The sequence below is a fragment of the Chiloscyllium plagiosum genome, chromosome 7, assembly GCF_004010195.1.
Source record: "Chiloscyllium plagiosum isolate BGI_BamShark_2017 chromosome 7, ASM401019v2, whole genome shotgun sequence".
Lineage (NCBI taxonomy): Eukaryota > Metazoa > Chordata > Chondrichthyes > Orectolobiformes > Hemiscylliidae > Chiloscyllium > Chiloscyllium plagiosum.
The window spans coordinates 20,155,630-20,176,150 of NC_057716.1; the positions used below are offsets into that span (position 1 = coordinate 20,155,630).

Consider the following 20,521-nt stretch of genomic DNA (forward strand, 5'->3'; position numbering starts at 1 on the left):
TGGAAATGGAATGGGACAAGGGTAATGAATGAGTGAGGGGACTGAATGGCAATGGAGACTAGACAGATGTGTGCAATAGCAATGAAGTGTGCCTGTAAAGGCTGTGCTTGTGTTTCGTGGCTCTTTAACGTCTGGAGATTATTGTAGCTTTTCTAAGGTTTATAATTCAATGCTTGCAATACAGGTAACTCTTCAATGACGCAACGGTTGCATTCTTGTGCAAGCTTGTGATATAGAAAAATTGCATTTTAGAAACAGCGCTGCAAGTGTTGGCGTTGTAATCGCATTACAGCCAACACACGTTTTAAAAGTTCACACTTGAGAAAGTGTCCCCAATTTGTCAATTGTATTAGTGAATTCATGCTAACGAAACTTGAGTCATAGAGCGAAATGTAGAACGACAAGGGAGTCTAACAGTTACTTAACACACCCAAGAATTGGCGTTGATCAATTTTTCAATGGTGAAAACATGCTGTTTTTTTTCAAGCAGCACCACAGCTTTGTCAACTTATACCAAGTTTGAGCTAAATCTACTAATTCATTCGAAGTGTTTGTTGCACAGGTTTTCAGATTTATTATCTTGTAATATTCACATTCAGAAAGACAATTTCACCAAAATAATGCCACCACACATATCCATCACTTCTGATCAGGCAAAAGTGTCCCAGTAAACTAATATCTTTGCATGTCCAGGATGAGTCAAAAAGTGTAAACTGAAGTGGTGTTCAGAATGCTTATATATAGTTCATTAAATGAACTGAACATTAAAGTATGTTGCAGAATGATGCCTCAAATTCTACAGATGACACTTGACTAGATGTGAGAGACAGGCTTAGCTAATTGTACAGTTAATTAACACAGAAGGAAATCATTTCTTTTGAAATCAGAGTGACACCTTCACAAAATCTAACCCTTCCTTAACACTAATTATTGTGCAGCACATCTGGCATTAAAACTCATCTCCTGTTAGTGCACACATTTTACATCTGTGACAAACTTCATTAAAACAAGGGAAAGAGAAATTCTAAGTGGACATGCATGCTAACTTTTAAACATTGTGTCATATGATTTTCATGATTTCTGACAAAATATAATTTATTTTTAATTATAAATTATGGCCAAAAACATTGATCAGGTGGTTACGTTGACGAAATATGAATGTATCTCTAGTCAAACTACTCACTACTTTGTATACAAAAAGAGTATTACCATTTAAGTAGGGAGAAAAACTGCCATTTAATTAACTTCCCTTCAAAAATCAAGTCTGCTTTTTCCAGTAATGCATGTCATCCCAAGGTACAGATCAGGAGTCTTTGTTAATCCATAGATGTGTTTTATCAAAGATCATTTCTTCCTACTTTCAGCTCATGAGAATTTGAAAATACTTCCTTATTGCTAACTTACTTTTGAGGTTGTGGCACATGCCCTGCTCTACAAGAGGATTGCAGAGTGCCACATACTGTTCCTTAGCGTTGCAATGGCAAGCTGTACAGAATCAATGCTTTCCTGCCCATTCTTTTCCATATGGAGTGTACATAATGAACTATTTCAATTATGAAAGTAAATACACTGCTAAAGAGCACCGATTCTTTAGAAGTCAGTACTTTTAGGTACTAAAACAAAGGATTTTGTCTTAATATTTTCCTTCAAGCGTGTAACAATGATCTACATCGACATATGATATTTATAGGTGGGGATACAAGGGCAAAAGAAGAGAGATATAAATAGAACAGGCTGTTCAAGTTCTATCATTCAATGGGTTCCAAAGTAGTCTCATTTGTGATCAAAGATCTGGTCCAAATTTCAAATGTAATACGATCACTATTACAAAGAAATCCAGCACTGATTGAATAGTCTTGTCTGCTGTAAACATGCCAGAATTTTTAAAAATTTCAAAAATTATTTATATGTAGACCGAAAAAGTTCAGCTTATATTTGTTAGTTTTCCTGTTTCAAACTGCAATCTTTCACAACGTTTGGGTGTTTGAACATTTTTTAAAATGAAACTGATAACTCCCCCGCATGTTCCCAGGCCCAAGGACCTGCACAAAAAGTGAAGTGGGAATGGATTTAAAACTAGAGTTACAGATATACTCAATATCCAGAATAGAATGCAATCATTACAGGATTACATTATCCTAATGCATGATTAATTTAATCTATTCTCAAAAAGGATTTAGCTCTCTTGCCCTTGGTATTCCAACACATACACTTTCTGGGGGCATTTACAATATGTTCTAATTCAAACTACATCTGCTTCATTACATTATCAATAATCTTGTGCATCAATTGATACAAAAAGCAAATACTAAATAATGGAAAAGTGAGCATTTACATTTCTTTTCTTATACCTTCCATTTCCACTTATCTTATTGACTATTTACTATAATAGCCTCTATAGCAAATGCCCACATTCAACTATGACTATCTAGTTATTAGGATTACAGCCTCAATTGAAGCTCACTAGCATGTGCAGCCAACAAGGATCCTAAAACTGCACATCAATGTTCAGATTTGCTCCTTCCTGCTAAAGATTTCTCCAGTTAACTGTCTGGCCCCAAACATCTCCCACAACTGAACACATTAAACTCTCAGATCAGACAGTGGTTATGACCAAAATGTCCAATTCAAAAACATTACACTGCTAAACACTTGAAGCCATGTCCCCAAATATCAGTGCAAAGTTAGATTAACTACAAAATTTACATGGGATTCTTAAAGGTTTGACATTGGCATAACAAGTGAAACCTTCTGAGAAGTGCTACTTGGTACATGAAATTATAGAAGCATAGAGGACATTCGTTGGGCCACTTTTGTAATATTGCGTGCAATAGATTTATAAAATCATGAGGGGCATGGATAGGATAAATAGACAAGGTCTTTTCCCTGAAGTGGGGGAGTCCAGAACTAGAGGGCATAGGTTTAGGGTGAGACGGGAAAGATATAAAAGAGACCCAAGGGGCAACGTATGAAATGTACTGCCTGAGGCAGTGGAGGAGGATGGTACAAAATCTAACCCTTCCTTAACACTAATTATTGTGCAGCACATCTGGCATTAAAACTCATCTCCTGTTAGTGCACACATTTTACATCTGTGACAAACTTCATTAAAACAAGGGTATACAAATAGGATGGGTATAACAAATAGGAAGGGTTGGGAGGGATTTGGTGGCTGGTGGTACTGGATTGGGTTGGGATATCTGGTCAGCATGGACGAGTTGGACTAAAAGGTCTGTTTCCGTGCTGTACATCCCTATAACTAAGAGGCTGCCATCTCAGGCGAACATATTTGGACAGAACACTGCTCATTCCATATTAGAGCTACGCATGGTAGTCTCTTATTCCTGTATGTTCCCTTCAGTTTTTAATTTGTTGCTTCAAGTAGATTCGGCACAAAGGTTGATTCAAACAGATTTTAGGTCCCTTCGGTAACACATTCCACACAAATTTCAAGAATCATTTATCAAATTCCTCAACATTTCTAGCACATCTTAAACTTATGCCTCTTTTTACCAATTTAACCATTAAAAAAAAGTTCACTAGTTACCCTTCAAAATCCTCAGTTTTGAGCACAGTTAGATTACTCCTTAATCATCTTTGGTCTGGCGAAGAGCTACAGATATTCAAGTATATCACAAATTTGTCCCCTCACTCTTTGCATTATCCTAATGAATTTTCTACCATTCCAAAATCCCTTCTGCACAGCAATTGCATGATTTGTCATCACCTCCTTGTTTTTGTCTTCAGCTTCTCCTTGAAAAGTAGAACCCAGAACCCAAAATGTCCTTACAGCTTTTTTCACCTGCAGACCTGTCAATGAAAATCTCAGCACAGCTCTGAATCACATTTGTCATGCAGGAAAAGTGGGGAAAACATTCCTGTCTTTCATTTCTTTGAATGTTTACCCCAGGAGTCTCCACTAAACAGAAACCTGCTCACCACTCTAGTCTGACTGTCCTCCTAAAACTAATTGATTTCTTCCTTAATATATTGTGCATACCACTAAGAAAACAATGTTGCATGGTGCATGTCCAATCAATCCTTGAAGTCTATAAAAAGATGCCCTAAGAGAGATGCTAGAAATGCAACCAACTTGACAAGGATAAGAAAAATCAATTTACTCCTTCTGTACTTTCAATCTTAAGCCATATTATCCAAGTAACCACTTTGTCTCCAAGTGGAGGTAGAAGATAACAATTACATTAATAAAGGGTAGTATTACAGACCATCTGATGGTGAAAGTTGATTGAAGGAAAATGCAAATTAGAAAATAAATAAGTTAAAACCAGAAAAATCAGGAAATTTCAAGTACCCCAAAATTAACTAGGCATAAAAGAGGCAAATAAGGGTAGATAAAGATGTAGATAATAGAAAGGTGTCAGTACAAATGTGGATTGGATTTTCCCTGAATCAGGTTTCTGTATATAGAAACCTAAGCAAGCACTGGCTGTTGTATCTAGCAGGGGGGGAAACTAATCAGAAAAGAAAGGGGAAGCAGAAGTAGAGGGAAATCTAGGTAAAAGCAATAGTTATACATAATAGTGCTTTAGATAATAGCTAAGGCAAAAACATAGCAAAAACCAAGGGAATTGGAGAAAAGTTGATACAATGACTCCAATAAAACTTACAAAGATAAAACAGAGAACCTTGACGAGAAGTTGCAAAATGGCAACAGTTAACACCAAATACATTGCACCAAACAGGAACAAACCAAACATTAATGAGACAACAGAAATAAATAAAGATAGAAGTGAACACATGACAGTAATTGAAAGAGGCATTACACAAAGTACATGGACAGCACAGCAGCATGCACGGAACACAACCAGGGAGAATGTGAATTGACTAGAGGAAAACGAAAGGCAAAAAATTAGAAGAGGTAAAGAGAAACTGTTCATAGTTATCAGAGCATAAACAAAGATATTCTGCAGGTACAAATTTAAGAAAGGAAAGTTGAGATAGGAATAGGGTTACCAAGGAATGGTTAGAATAAAATCATGGGCAACAACGGAATGGCAGAAACATATTTTGCTTCAGTATTTACCAGGGAATCGAGTCAGGTGGACTTGACATCTGAAGATGAGATTTGAAATGATATAGCTGCATTTGAAATAAGAGAGAAAGATTAAATAAACTAACCAAATCAGAGATAAATTCCTCGTCCAGATAGTGTGCACCTGTAAGTTTTAGAATCTAGCCAAAAGATAAAACATTACAGGCATTACACTTAATGATTAAGAAAGAATACAATGATAGAAGACGAAGACATCACTACTGCTATTTTTAATGTTGAAGTGTAATAGAGCACATTCAGGGGATAAACCAGCCTGCTTAAAGTCTGTACTGGGGGAAAAAATTGAAATCTAAAAAAAGGAGCAAATAGAAAAACAAAAAATTAATAGTTAGCATGCATTTCAAAGGCACTTTTAATTAACCTTATTGAATTCTTTCAGGAGATGAGGTAGGTGGGGTAATGCAGTAGATGCAATATTTTTGAAAAGCCTTTGATAAGGTACCACATAGAAGATTAACAAATAAGATCACAACATATGGTTTCGGGACACATCTAACAGTATGGATAGTAACTTGTTGCAAGACAAAGTAGCGGAGAGAAAAATGGGTCACCATTCAGATTAATGGAAAGTTGAAAGTGAAGTCCCACAAGAATCAACATTAGACCCATTGCAATTTGTAATTTACATTAATGATTTAGATTTCAAATCAAAATTTCCAAGTTTGCAAAGTATTTTAATTTTAAGAGGGATAGTCAAACTCTGGAATCGGCAACAAATTAAATGAAGAGTCATAGAATTACAACACACAAAAGACAATTACCCCATTCTTTATGTTCTCTGAACATATTTCCATTTTGCCTCCGAAGTTTACAATTAGCAAATGAATTTCAACAGAAGTTGAAAGATCATATTTCTAAGAAAACTGAGGCCACATTACCACAAAATAAGAATGAAAAATAGAATTGTTGGAAACTGGTAATTTTCACAGGTGGTGGTCCCATTCTTGAAGCGCACTGGTATTGAACGTCTTCAGGGCAGATTTCTTCTTTCATTCTCATACCATAAGAAATAGGTGAAGTAGGCAGTTTGATCCCTTAAGCCTGCTCTGCCATTAATAGTATCATGGCTGATCCGATGACATTCCTCAAATCCACTATCCTGCCCTTTCCCCAGAAGCTTCGATTGCCCTACTGATCGAGAATTTATCTTAGCCTTAATTGTACACCAGGTCCCTGCCCCATCACCTTTGTGGTAAAGCGTTCCTAAGACTCTCAATCCTCAAGAAATTCCTCCAGTCTTAAAGTGGCACCCCTTTATCCCGAGACAAACCCGTTGATCCGCAACTCTCCTGTAAAACAAAACATCCTCTCAACGTTAACCCTATCAAACTCCCATATTTCAAGAGGAGATCACCTCTCATTCTTCTTAACCCCAGTGAGTAGAGTCCCATCCTGTTTCACCCTTGTTCATATGACAATCCCTCCATACCAGGGATGATCCTAACAAACCTCTGAATCACTGCCAATGAAATAATATCTTCACATAAGGGGACCAAAGCTGCTCACAGTATTCCAGATGTGATCTCATCAGCACCTTGTACTGTCACAGCAAGACTCCCTACTCCTTTAACTCTATCCTCTTCAAATAAGGGTTAACTGAATGACAAAGGTGGATACGTCACCTAGACCAGATGGACTACACCCCAGAGTTCTAAGGGAAATAGCTGAAGAGACAGATCACTAACGCCTGCACTTTCCTGAATCACTAGAATCAGCAAGGGTCCCAGAGGACTGGAAATTGCTAAATTGACACCTCTGCTTAAAAAGAGGGTAAGGCAAAAGATGGACAATTATAGACCAATTGACCTAACCTTGGTCATGGGCGAGTTTCTGGAATCCATGTGGAGGATAACATTTCTGAATACTTGGAAGTATATGGTAAAATAGGGCAAAATCATCATGGTTTCATCAAGGGGAGCTGGAAATGTGTTGCTGGAAAAGCGCAGCAGGTCAGGCAGCATCCTCCAGGGAACAGGAGAATCGACGTTTCGGGCATAAGCCCTCTGAAGAAGGGCTTATGCCCGAAACGTCGATTCTCCTGTTCCCTAGATGCTGCCTGACCTGCTGCGCTTTTCCAGCAACACATTTCCAGCTCTGATCTCCAGCATCTGCAGACCTCACTTTCTCTTCATCAAGGGGAGGTCATGTCTTGACAAATCTGTTAGAATTCTTTGCAGAAGTAATTGCAGGTTAGATCAAAGATAGCCTGGACTTCAAAAAGGCCTTTGACAAGGTGCCTCACAGAAGTCAAGAGTAAGAGAAGGGCCCATGGTGTCAGAAGCAAGGTACTAGCATGGATAGATTGGCTGACAGAAAGCAGAGTAGGGATAAGAGGGCCCTTCTCAGGATGGCAGCTGGTGATATAGTGTTCCGCAAGGCTCAGTGTTGGGAACACAACTTTTTACTTTATACATTAACAATTTAGATGAAGGAACTGAGGGCATTCTGGCTAAGTTTGCAGATGATACAAAGATTGGTAGAGACAGGTAAGCATTGCAGCAGCAGGGAGGGCTTTAGAAGAGTTTGGACAGTTAGGAGAGCAAACAAAAGTGGCAGATGGAATACAAAGTGGGAAAGTACAAAGTGGGAATTTGGTAAGAACAGAGGCATGGCCTTTTTTTCTAAATGGGGAGAAAACTCAGAAGTTTGAAGTGCAGAGTGACTTGGGAGTTCTAGTCCAGGATTTTCTCTAAGTAAACTTACAGGTTGTGTCAGTGGTCAGGAAGGCAAATGCAATTATGGCATTTATTTGGAAGGACTTGAATATAAAAGCAGGGTTGTATTTGAGGCTCTAAAAGGTTCTGGTCAGACATTTGGAGTATTGTGCAAACTTTTGAGCCCCATATTTCAGGAAGGATGTACTGGCCCTGGAGGGTGTTCAGCGGCAGCTAACAAGAATGGTCCCAGGAATGAAAAGCTTAAATACAAGGAACACTTCAGAACTCTGGGTCTACACTCTGTGGAGTTTAGAAGGATGCGGGAGCGGTCTAATTGAAACTTAGAATACTGAATGACCTGGACAGAGTGGATGTTGGGAAAATGTTTCTATAGAGAAAAGAGACTAGACCAGAGGGCACTGTAACTGTGCCTGCATCTATCACTTCCTCTGGCAGTTCATTCCATACACACACTACTGTGTGAAAAAGTTCCTCTTCAAGTCTCTTTTAAATCTTTCCTCTCACCTTAAACTTATGCCCTCTAGTTTTGATCTTTTATCCTGAGGGAGGCTTTTGCTATTTATCTTAACTAAGCCCCTCGACTTTATAAAGCTAAGGTTACCCTCAACTTCCGACGCTCCAAGGAAAAAAGTCCCAGTGCATCCAGCCTCTATAGAACACTTAACACAAAAAAGGAATTGATTTATATGCTGAGTGTAGGTATAAAAATGATAATTGGTGCCAAAAATTTGAGTTGTGTCCTCTGACATACAGTAATAGCCCAGATAGGAATGCAGGAGAATGTTACCACTGTCCCCAAGAGCTAGATTTGAGGAGGAAGTATTTGCATGAATTAAGTCACGAAAGTGATTTTGATTGAAATGTTTAGCAATTTGAAAGGAATTGACAGGGTAAGAGAAAGACTTTTTCTACATGTGGGAGCATCCAGCATAAAGGGAATTAACTTAAAAATAAGAATCCTGCTATACAGGAAATAAATATATGCAGAAATGCGTGGGATCCTCTGACAGATTTTGTCTGGCTCACTTAATACTTCAAAGCCTGCAATCAGCAAATCTTTGGTTAAGGCAAGATATAAAGCAATGGAGAGTCTTAACAGATCAGTCACGATCTTCCTAAATAGTATAGACTCACTGTTCAGTTGTAGCATCATTTGTTCAATAAAAAGCGGAAAAGTGTATTGAATGTGGTATTTCCAACGTACCGCTCCAAGTGTTAACAAACTAAGACTAAATTTGCCCTCAATTCCTCATGACTAAATAAGGACTACTAAAACAGCAACTTAAGTTAAAAATCACATAACACCGGGTTATAGTCCAACAGTTTTAATTGGAAGCACTAGCTTTCGGAGTGCTGCTCCTTCATCATCAAGTGATTGTGGAGTACACTTAGTAGCAACTTATGAGGATGTTTTCTGAAAATGGGATTAGTCCTGGATTTCAAGGAAAAATTGCCTGTAACTTAAATATTAGAACATGATATCAAAACTTGCATTGAAAGATGTGGCATCCCAGAATCAAAATGTTAATGCTTTCTCTCTCCAAACATGCTGTTAAACCAGAGTTTCTCCAGTGTTCTCTATATTTATGAGGACAATGGGTAACTGGTTGAAATTTATGCCTTAATCTTGATATCTGGTACATCCACGGGCAAAGACTGCCAACATACCGAGAAAGAGCGTAACTCTGAGAAGCTTCCACATTTTTGCATTTATGCATGCATATGTACAGATACAAGAAATTTCTTGTACCCTGTAAAAATGGTGAGCACTTGACAGCTTGTTATTACTACAGAAAATTCAAATATGATATTTTAAGTGTTGTCACAATCTATCCTCCCCAATTTTGATGTATTTTTTGATTGTTACATTGAGGTTGCAATAATTCAATCAAAAACTGACATTACTGAGAAAGGAAATCCAATAACGGGTGATCAAGCTCACATTAGGACTACATTTTCTGAAGCCCAAAACTAGAATATCAAGGTCCAATTGCATGCTTCTAATTTGAAGAAAGCAAGCAGCGCTGTGTTAAAACAAATCTTCATGGTTCCATGAGCTATGTTATTGAATTAAATACGGTTCATGCTCTACTGATCCTAACCACTGCTATATTTTTTAAAAACCAAAACATTTCACATTTTTATTCATGCAACTAGATGAAGTAAATCATGATCACCTCCATTTAACAGGAGTATACAGGGCATAAGCCCTTCCTGAAGATTCTCCTGTTCCTTGGATGCTGCCTGACCTGCTGCGCTTTTCCAGCAACACATTTTCAGCTATGAAAAACTGAGATCCAGGTATGAGTTACTGAATTTTCTAGCCTATTAACCAACCACAATTGCACCTCAAACCTGGACACCTTGACTGTGCTCAAAGGCTCCAACTTCAACTTGGGAAGGGGTGGGGAGCACGAGCGAGTGAGTGAAAGGTAGCAGGGAAGGAAGGAATCAAAAAGAAAGCCTGAAAGAACTATACCAAGTGAGCACTTGATAAATTCAAAAGCATTAGGAGCTACATATAATCTCACTTTACAAATTCAAACAGGATGAGCTAAAAGGTAAGCAACAAGATCTTGATGCCTGGACTTAAGAATTTTAATGATTTATTGAGACATAACTACAGTAAATACTGAATATTTGACAGGATGCAAGTACAGCGCTGATATGTCTGTTTATATAACAAATACGGAGATTTCCACTTCATTGACACCGACTACAGGGCAACCCCGATTATCCTATTGATATGGGTGGAGTGTATTTTGTTCGGACAACCGTACGTCCGGATAACAGTTTACCCAAGCATCGGGGCCTTGAGATCTTGCGCGGATAATAGAGGTTGTACTGTATAGTATAGCAATCACAACTGTCCAAAAACCTTGCCAAGTTGCTGTAATGGATGGATCATCAACAAAGCTATCACTTGTTTAAAAGTAACCAGTTTGGAATCTGCCAGGATCACTCAGTTTCTGGCCTCATTACAGCCTTGGTTCAAATATGGATAGAACTAAATTCCAGAGCTGAGATGAGAGAGAAACTACCTTTGACATCAAATCTGCATTTGAGAGAGTGTGGCATCACAGAGCCTTAGTAAAACTGAAGACTCAAATGAGAATTAGTGAGGAAACACTCTGCAGATTGGTATCATACCTGACATAAAAAGATGACAGTTGAGGTTGAAGGTCAGTCATTTCATAGGATCTCTACAGTACAGATAGAGGCCATTTAGTTCTAGAGTCTGCACTGACCCTCTGAAGAGCATCCCACCACACTTCCAACCCTCATTCTATCCCTGAAACCCTGCATGTACCATGGCCAATCCACCTGCACAATCCTGAACATTACGGGCAATTTAGCACAGCCATTCCACCTAACCTGCATAGCTTTGGACTGTGGGAAGAAACCAGAACACCTGAAAGAAATCCATGCAGACATGAGGAGAATGTGCAAACTCCACAGGCATCCAAGGGTGAAAATGAACCCAGGTCCCTGTGAAGGAGGGGTGCTAACCACTGTTCTACCCCCGATGCCCCAAGGATATTTCCAGGACCGCTATGCAGGAGTTTGTCAGGGTAGATATTTTCTCATCAACCTTTTCAAATAGCTATTACATGCCTCTGGTGTAGATGGAACTTCTGGGCTGAAAAGTTGGGATACTATCACTGCATTCCATGACAGTGTTCCTTGGGATTAATTTCTTTAAATTGACCTGTTCAGAGTTATTACTAGACATTTCTCATGCTGGCGGGATTCGAGCCAGACATTCTGACCCTGTCATAGGGATATTACCACTGCGCTATATAGGCTTTAATGCCCTAGGCCCAACCAGCTTCAGCTCTCCCTCCACGAACCACTTTCGCTATAAAAGTACAAGATACAGGAGAGAGATTGGGATACCGGGAAAGAGGTGCAGAAGCAAAATAGGATTAAAACAAATAAAAGGCCTAATATTTTAAAGTTTTTGGGTTGGAAACTAAATACAAGCAGAAATTTGGTTTGCTTTAGTATAATCTTGCAATATTGTTTGGATTCAGGCGGTGTCTGGTTAGAAGCTAGTAAGCATTACTCAAATGAGTAAAAACTAATCAATAGTGATAAAATTAAAATTCATAGAAATAGAAGAGGAAGTAACTGCTTTAAAAAGCAAAAAGGCCATACATGTAAAAGCAGTTTGTTTCTAACATTTTTGGATAATTCATCTTTACTTCATGACACTTAGGAAGCTTTTAAGTTTTCAATGCCAAGTTTCTACTACAACTTCATGGAATTTAAGACAAATTTTGTGTAGAGGCACAATACTGATTCAAAGGTAAAAGAAAGAAATGTGCAATAAAGAAATTATTCTTTAATGCAGCTCTCACAAGAAAACACTGTCCCCTGGGATTAGTGCTAGGACCCCAGGTGAGGAGTATTTAGTGATAATATAACACCACAAATGTGGACAAAAACACTCAACTGTAGCCAATTTGAGGAATGAACATGTGTTGTGATGAGTAAGAAAAGGCCATTTGATCTAACTAGCTCCATCCAGAGTGCAAACTGTAAGAAAGCAGATTCAACCTGACCCATTAAATCCATGGGGGTATAATCAGTTATAAGAAAATCTCAAGTTAATCTTTCATGCTTCTCTAAACTCTTATTCTGCCATACAGGGATAATCAAACTTAAAATCTAACCTTTAGGCAAAATAAAGACACAATGAAATATGGGACATTTGTAAAAGGACAACAAATGCTGGAAATGATCATTCTTATTCTAAACCTGATGAGTAAGTTTCAAGTCTACAATCTTCTGGTGGATCTAGAAACAGATATAATAGGTTTTAGGCACAGACAAATGAATTTTGGGGGTGGGGGAGAAGAGGGGAAATAAAAACAGAATGAAAGGTCTACAATCAGGCTGTACACAGTAAATGGAATAAAAAGCGAACAATGGTCTTAACAAGGTGTAACTTGAGAGGCTAGGCACAGCATGGTTTGACCAGCTGTGTGACAGACAATTAAAATGGCAAGACACTGGAAGCTCAGTCATGCTCACAGGCTAAACAAACTGTGTCCAGCAAGCAATCGCCCAATCTGTTTTTGTTCTCCCCCTAGTGTAAGCTGACTTTTGAGCAGTAAATACAAGTTACTGAAATGAAAGCACAAGTAAATCACTATTTCACCTGTAAAAGCTGCTTGGGTTTTCTCTTATGGAATTAAGGAATAGGGTTCAATGACACTGGACAGTTTTTGTCCATCAAGAAGCAACTGCATAGGCTGGGTTTGCATTCTTTGGATACAGGAGGATAAGGGATGAACTCATTAAAAATAATATTATGAGCAGGGTCGATGCTTCAAGGATGTATCGATTGGCAGGAGAATCTAAAATCTGGGGTTAGTGACTGAAGAGTTGGGTCATTTAGGACTGATGAGAAATTCCTACATTCAAATCAGTATATAGCTTCGGAATCCTCTCCCTCAAGCTATGGCTTCTCACAAAAACGTTCAATCTGAGACATGGTTACGTGAGGAATTAAGAAAAATAGGGACAGTACAGGAATCTGGGGATTAATCAATCATTGGACTTCTTGAATGGTACAGCAGCCTTGAGGATCCCATGATCTGCTGTTGCTCCTATTTTTAGATTTTAAGTCTGATTAATGAATTAATTCTTAAAGTCCAGAAGGATATTTGTGCTCAGCTGTTCAAAAAAAAAATGTATCCTGTGGTGGAATTCAGTATCCAATAGCACAGATCTAAACTCCAGAATTAAGCAAGGTCATGCTCAGAAATGTAAATTTTTGCAACACATCATTCTCTTTTCATTTGAAATTGGAAATTAACCCAGGGCCTCAGTACAGCAGAGTAAAAAGTACAACATGACAGATTTGTCAGGTAACAGCAGAATAGGTTGACTGAAGTTTTTTTTTAAATTAAAAAGTGGAGTTAAAAAAGATTAAAAGTAAACAAAAATTAAAATTTATCAAGGAAAAGGCAATTCTATCGGACATCCACTTAATTCTATCTAATCATGCACATACTATATTATGTCCTCCTTTCCATACTGGCTTTAAAAGGCTTGCTGATAAATTTATGGAAACTGCAAAGTAAGCCAATGTCATCAATACATAACTTAAATACCAAAATTCTAATGGTTAAACTCTCAAATCACTACGATAGAGAATAGATTATATAAATATAAGAATGCCAAGCATATAGAAATACACCAAAAAAAACTAAGGCACCATTCCTATGATCCTATTAATCACCACTGAAACACTTAGGTTAATGATTGCTACTTTGGAGTGCATCCTGAAAATAATAATTTTATATTTTACGACACTGAAAATTCAGCAAATTTTCATTTAACTGTAAAAGGAATTAAGACTAGGTATAATAAAAATGCAATTGAAAGAGTGCAGAGTAGAGAAATTCTCAAATCTAATGCACTGAGCTTCGAGAAAGATTTATATCATATTGAAATTATTCAAAAATAAAGAAAACTCCTTTGCCAAGGTTTTATCACTGATTTTTCAGTGTGGCACATGTAAGATAAACCCGAGGAAATTATGCAAACCGTTAGCCTGAAAATACATATTTTTGGAGCGCATTCTGTATGGCAGTGACAGCTGGCTCCAGAGTTGTCATTTCTAATCAATCGTCTTCGGCGTCTTGGAGGTCAAGCTAGACAAGGCTGCCATCACCTCCAGTGTCAACATCCTTTTCCCATACAATCATATTATCTTTAAAACAAATATGCACTTGTTCCCCCAAATGTACATTTGAAATTTAAGCTATTAAATATATTTAACATTGTTTAAGTTATCCAAAAGCATTAAGACGTGGTATTTTAACGCTAGCGGTCAATGGATTGGAACTAAACATAACCCTTTAAGTGCCACAAAGCTATTACTACCATTCATACTGTGCCACATTAAATGAGTTGCTAAAATGTCCATGGTAAAGCAGACAAGCTTATCTCAATTTACAACTTAAAAACGAGAGAGATTTTCAGAGATTGGCATGTGTTTTAAAAGTTAGTTCGCTCCAAATCAGAACAAGTCACTCCACATTTTCAGATTACTAGACATCACTTTCAGTCCAATACACTTTAATGGGAGTTTTGAGTTAACTGTGATATGTTAATTCTCTACAATAAAATTCAGTCCAAAAGCCATAATTAAAACCCTGGGTTATCATTCGAAGTGTGATTAAGAGGAAAAAGAGAAATATGGATGATATTTGATTGCAATGGTTTGTTGGCAACATTTTTTCCGCTCAGATAATTTTTTTGTTAGTGTGGCAAAGAACCAGCTAAGACGAGAATGTAGGGCACATTCCATTATAATTCTGCACTTTCTAGTTAAAAAGGCAATATGGTGAACTCAAGATGAAAAACATGACCAATTGTAAAGATTAAAACAGGATGCCAAAAAGCTGATTCTGAAAGAAAACTGTCTCAAAAGGCAGTTGAGTGATATTGAGAATTCAATTTCCCAACAAGATTTATTTGCAACATGGAAATAAAGGCATTACAGTAATAGTCATACAAAATTGGTTAATTGTCATGCTGTTTATTTTGTTACAATCTGTCAATGAACTATTGATACATGATAATTGATATATTTTGGGTTATTCAGTTTTCAGATTCTGATCCAATTATAACTTCCAAAATTCTTGAAGTTTCCAAATTTCATGATCACCAGAACTCTCAAAACGTGCGCATGAAGTTAAATTAATGCGTAATGTTAGGGACTAGACCAAACCCTTTAAACCTCATCAAGGATGGCCTCAACCCTAAATGTTACTTTATTTAAAAGCAAGCGAAAGGTGCTACATTCCAGATGTCACTTGCTTGGTCAAACTACTAAACCTTAAGCAAATCACACATTATTCTTAAGAGTTAAAATACAAACAAAAAAATTAGCATAACTATCAAAATACACAATAATATAATATTTGACTACTAAACTGTTGCAATATAGTGGCATCCTATAAACACACCCGTGGCAAAGACAAATTCATCAAAACAGATTAGCTCACTATCTGCAATCCAGGAGTAAGCAAAAACTAAAAAGTGAACTTAACAGCAGAGACAGAACAAGCTTTTTGCATCAGAGGAGAATTGTATCTTGCAGTTTTAACTTCAAAAACAGTTTTTGTTTTGCATTCACATTCCACCCACTCACGCTTTTTTGTGTAATTTTTAAAAACCCCAAAAGCTATTTACTGACTTCCATGGAGTAGACACTTCTCATCAGGTTTACAATATGGCTAGATTTCAAGAGTAACAAGACAGACTAATCCCTCTTAAAAGGTACATAACATACTAGCAATTAAATAGTGTTGGCAGTTTCATTTAGCATCTTCTTAATGCATGTTGCTGTAGTAAGCAGCTCAAACACTGGTCAGTTTTTATGTATTGTGCTGGACATTTATAGATCTAGTGTAGTGTTTAAGAAAGGAAAAGTGAGGACTGCAGATGCTGGAGATCAGAGCTGAAAATGTGTTGCTGGAAAAGAGGTCAGGCAGCATCCAAGGAGCAGGAGAATCGTTTCGGGCATGAGCCCTTCTTCAGGGATGTTTAAGACCACATTTTATTAATTTAGTTTTTGACTAGACAAATTACATTGTTTTAGTCCAAGGATTAACAGAGATGGTTACAGTTTAAAAATGCTTACTGCAGCAAACAATTTGTATATAATGCTACACTTTCTAGAACAAAGAGCAAGAACAGTTATAGTAGAGCCAATGGGGTTCTAAATTAGAGGAAAAATGCTGGACAATGTGGAGTGGCTCCTGACCAGGTGATCAGGACTTGTGTTGAGACAGCAGAGGACCATCTAGCCTGCAGCGAGAAAGCACTAAAAACCTCATGGAGGTACTGGAATGTCTCCAATAATAGCTTGCTGTCTTCCACTTACTTCACTCTGGAAATCTTCTGTTGAACAGGAAATAAAATGCCTTCAAAAGGAAATGCAAGGCCAAATTCTTAAACAAACAGTGCAAAGAAAATCACTGTGCAAAGAACATCGTGTCAATGGCAAAGAACTAAAAGCAACTGGAACAAACAAATAGCTCATCAAATCCTGAATCAAGGCTGGTGCTATCACTTGCCCTAATTTTTTTAAAAAACTCTTAATATCCATGTCTTGACTATTCTTTTTGTTTCAGGGTACAAGGGTGGGACTCAAGAAAAGATAATGTTTAAGTTGTGAAATTGAGTTAGTAATTCAGATTTCCTAATTGCCATTATTTGAAAACAATGTGTTCATAAGGCTATTTTCTTGTACAGAAACTTGAGCAATTTTATGTTAATCAAATCGACTGTGAATTGCAGCAGTTTGACTAAACATTTCCACATTTGTGATGACATTGGAAATCAAAGCCTCTCTATTCCCAATGCACTACTCAGAGACATGACAATAATGACTGCACGGTTATATATTTTGCAGGGCATTACTTACTTTCACCTGTATTATTCTAAATGAGGTACATGCATTTAGGGAGAAATTTTAAGGGCACTACTACATAGTTGACAGCTTATACAAATTTTCAAAGGGAATGCTTTGGAATTTAGCTTATGGAAAATCCAGAACTGCAATGCTCTGCATGCATGCTTAAAATGCCTATTCTAGAAGAGGGATTTTGGGAAATTACCAATGTCTGATACGCATACAACTTCCATTTTAACAATGGATTAAATGTTTAATTGAGGTAAGTTTACTATTAGTAAATTTAACTTATAGCCATTTGTAATCTAATTCAGGAAAAGATCCATGCGAGTTCATATTTAGAGTGGTAGGATGGTACAAGTTAGTTCATTGCCCCATTAAAAAAAATGCATTCCTGGTCATGACTGGTTCTGGTAGTCAAACAGCTTGCTAACAATTATTGTAGAGATTTGCAGCTGTTTGGTGAGATGCCAAAATAAAAGACTGATGCTCTCAGAACTATATCGTTGTCAATGATTTCAGGATGACAGAGAGAATGGCAAGACTATTTGTAATTAAACAAGATAACAGATCAAAAGCTAAAGTATTTGTAAAAAGTAACTGAAAACAACCACTGTCAAGAGCAATGTATTTATTTTAGGATAGTTGTGATCACTACCTCACTTTCAGATCTCAGTCAATGGCGGTACCTGCTATTTTTCTGTGCAGCCAGAGGAAATTCTCAAAGGACAGAATATGGCATTTTGCATGCAAAGACTTAGCCTATTATTTTCAATGCACATACCACCATTTTCTTCAAAGGGAACAGGTGCACAAAGAAACATTGTCTCATTACATTATGAGTGGAGGTAATTTGGACTAGTGTTTATGCAAAATGACAAACTTTACATTTTAAGGTAGCAATAGGACATTGATAAGTTAACAGTAAAAAGGTATTCAGAAAATACATTGTAATATAAAACTAATAATTGCAGCTATCAAAGGAAAATAAATTAAGTTTGCACTACTCAGATCACAATACTGTTGACTGAAAAATCTTTTACATCACCTAACATAATTCATCCCAAAGTGCTTCACAGTAAAGCAAGTTTCTCTTTAAGTCTTCATTGTAACGTAGAAAACACAGTCTATTCAAAAAAAAGCATGGTCACACAAATAGCAAGTATTTAATCATTCATCAGTTGTTTTAGGTGTTCATTGAATGGTAAATCTTTACTAGCACCTGAACAAATCCCTTGCCTCTCCAGCAAATTTTTAAAATTTTTTTACTTCCATATTACCTTCTGTGAGAAAGCTGTTAAAAGATAGCACATCCAAGAGCAACTTCTCAATGAAATGTCAACTTAGGTTTTGCACTCAAGTCTTTGGAGTGGTCCTCAAATTCACTACTTCTAACTGAGAAGCAAAGACTATCACTATTGAGCCACAGTTACACCTCACATTTAATCAGAGGCATTTAAGTATTACTACTGGAGTGGACAGTGCTCGATTATTTCTTTAGTAAGAATAATGGAATGCTCAAGATTAGCACTAAACATTGGCAATAAAAGTGCTTTGTTATTTTTGAGAAAAGACCAGCTGCATTTTAACAGAGCCATTACAATAAAGATAACAAAATAGAAATAAGCGTTCAAAATTCCAACAGGCATTTCTGGCTGACTATTGAAATGTTTCCACTCTATTTAATTCAACATAACATCCTTCAGTTATCAGATACAATTAGTTTGCACAGAGGACAGCTACACTAGTACAGTAAATACCATCTGTGCCTTACAGAAAGTTTAAGAGATACATTCAATGAATTTCTGAGGCATTCTAAAATCTTTGATGCCAATACATTCACGTCCAGATTAAAGAGGAGCACAGGTTACAAAGTCAAGAATATTAACTAGCTGAAATCATGATTTTATTCTTAACATTGAGACAGCAGTGCTCTTTGGTTTGATGTACTTTTCAAAAACCATAAATTGGTCAAGCTTTTGACGTAGAAACAAAATCAGTTTAAATGTGGGGCTATAAACAATTCATTTTTTCTACATATATACCTTTTACCATTTAATTTTATTCAATAAAAGAACTCAAGTGCAGAATTGAATTGGAAAAATGCTATTCAACCTAATAAACAAACTAATAATTTAATTGCACATCCAACCCAAAGTTGTCCAGCATTTCAATTAATCACAAATAACCACACAGATTACAAACAAATAGTGGCTTATTAATCAAAGCAAATATTTATCACATTGACATTCCATCGAGTGGGATTTGAAATCTGGTCCAGTTTATAATAGAGGCATTTGTTGCATTCCAAAACATGATAAACAAAATCAATTAATCTTTATGATTAGCTTCAGCCCGAATAGGTCAACATTTTCTTGCTTTTCCCAAACTACTTTTTGAGCATTTTAATACAGCTCTGACCAACATCCAAGTTGGAAAGCAATTTCTGGCCATTGCCAACTAAATTGCAGACCAAGATTTTAATGATATGCAAAATCTAATATCTATTATCCTGCAGAGAAGCAGAATACAATTGAACATTTGCTGATGTCACACCAACTCTCCCTCCATCTCCTCATTCTTCTCCCCATCCCCCAATGAATTGAAGCTCTTAACAGAAATATTTAAACAATACGCTTACATTATTCACTTTTCATTTCAAATACTAACAAACTGACAAATATTCACAGTATTAAGACATATCCCAGATTTTAAAAAGCTAGTATGTAATCCTTTGGGTTTTTTTGTTAAATTTTTGCTCTGCTTGACCATATGGCTTCAACAAGGGAGGGGGCACGGGCAAATAAATTAATGACCATACAAAGTAAGCACCTTGCAGTGGAAAGCTAAATATACAATAAAAATGCATTAAATTCTAACCAAATCCAACACTTGTCAGGACATTAACAATTGCTTAACATATCGCGATCATTAAAAGCTCAAATCAACAACTGAGAAATAAAAACTCAATGATACTATATAACATGAGAATGGAACCTAACCATTTAGATCATTTGACCAAATAGGAAAATGGAATATTTTAGTTGCGACTGTTCATGACAAAAAAAACCTTCAAAGTAATCCTACCCCCAAAAAGCAGCTCTGCTCTTGCCCCACTTTTTTTCCCGTGATGTCGATCTGAACAGATGGTCAGACAGTGCTCAACGACTGAAGGAAAAACGTTCAGACAAAATAGCGATTTTGTCTATCCCATTTAGAATAACCTGATTGGACAAAACAATCACATGATTCAGAGTCCCAGCCATGTGACAAATCTTTTTCCAAATACTCCTCTTTGGTCTTTGACTGCTATACATTAAAATCACTTATCAT

The 20,521-nt window shown here is 36.9% G+C and overlaps 1 protein-coding gene across 21 annotated transcripts in view; it reads right to left on the reverse strand.

Moving 5' to 3' along the window:
• The window catches only part of pcbp3 (poly(rC) binding protein 3), a 149,390-nt gene that overhangs the window by 35,122 nt on the left and 93,747 nt on the right, over window positions 1-20,521 (reverse strand). Inside the window, exons 4-5 of one of the 21 annotated variants that reach the window (XM_043693190.1) lie at window positions 20,276-20,412; window positions 5,045-5,100 (exon numbers count right to left, since the gene is read on the reverse strand). The exons of 18 other annotated variants lie outside the window; for them this stretch is intronic. The gene's annotated coding sequence lies outside the window, so the exon portion shown is untranslated. The remainder of the gene's footprint in view (window positions 1-5,044; window positions 5,101-20,275; window positions 20,413-20,521) is intronic. 2 more of the 21 variants (XM_043693191.1, XM_043693189.1) reach the window with 2 other exon arrangements.